The sequence below is a fragment of the Cynoglossus semilaevis genome, chromosome 8 (assembly GCF_000523025.1).
Source record: "Cynoglossus semilaevis isolate Cse_v1.0 chromosome 8, Cse_v1.0, whole genome shotgun sequence".
NCBI lineage: Eukaryota > Metazoa > Chordata > Actinopteri > Pleuronectiformes > Cynoglossidae > Cynoglossus > Cynoglossus semilaevis.
The window spans coordinates 28,965,658-28,966,706 of NC_024314.1; the positions used below are offsets into that span (position 1 = coordinate 28,965,658).

The following is a 1,049-nucleotide window of genomic DNA, read 5'->3' on the forward strand; positions in this document are numbered from 1 at the left end:
AGGTCCAGATCTCTCAGAACAACAGGCAGACAAACATGCGGGGTCAGGACCTGCAGCGTCCACAGTCTGGACCAGAAGGACCAGAGTCTGAAGACAGACCTGAGCAGAACTTCTCTGAACCAGAGAGTTTAAACATGAACTCCAACACCTGTGTCTAAATTAAAGGAAGGAAAAAAGAAACACTGACTCCCTTCACCTGGAGCTGAGAAGAAATCAACGTCCCTTCACCTGGAGCTGAGAAGAAATCAATGTTCACTAACCTTCACTAACTCTTCACTAACCCTCCTCTAACCGTCAGTCCTCGGGCTCAGCCGACCTACCTGACACTTCAGTACCGATCAGTCCCACAGCCGGAGCTCCTGCGTTCACTCCTCGCTCCTCCGGTTCCTGGGTGTCAACTGGAACCTGGGACCGTTTTGGCACCGATAAACGCCTGGTGCGCGGTGTCTTATCGCGACTGTAATTATTAACAGCAATTATGATAAACTCCCTGTTTCACACGGCGTCTGGACACTTGGCTCACCCTTGACCATTGTTCTGAGTCTTATCAGTGAAGTGTAACTTCTCAGTGATGACGGACGGCAGGGATGACCGGATGTGGGGGGAGTGGACAAGACAGGACAGTAGGGGGCAGGTCACTGTTGTTAGGCTGTTTTTTTTTTTGGAGTATGAATGAATAAGAGCTAAAGTTAGAAGTTATGAATCAGAAAACAAAAATGTGGCTGAGAGTGTTTTCTTTTTTCAACCTTTACTTCTTTACAATTATTTCTTCACATAAACTCTGTTTATATATAAATGTATAAAAATCACCAAAAAACCACATCTGGTGAAACATATTCACCTTCTGGTTTTCCATTTTCTGACAGTTTCCAGACTGAGCCTGATTAGTTGAACACAACATTGATGTTCTGGCAGGAACTGAAGAAAGACACAAAGATCTTCTTCAGCAGCGTCAACAAAGACAAAAAGAACTGTTTCCAGGTCAGTTAATTAGTACTGCGACCCGGTGGTTGAGAACCACCTGGTTGAGTTACTGTAGGGGCAGTTTA

The 1,049-nt window shown here is 45.3% G+C and overlaps 1 protein-coding gene across 1 annotated transcript in view; it reads right to left on the reverse strand.

The window, feature by feature from the left end:
- The window catches only part of LOC103382983 (chloride anion exchanger-like), a 10,456-nt gene extending 9,596 nt beyond the window's left edge, over window positions 1–860 (reverse strand). Inside the window, 1 exon segment of the mRNA XM_008315970.3 lies at window positions 321–860. The gene's annotated coding sequence lies outside the window, so the exon portion shown is untranslated.
- Between the last annotated feature and the right edge of the window lie 189 nt (window positions 861–1,049).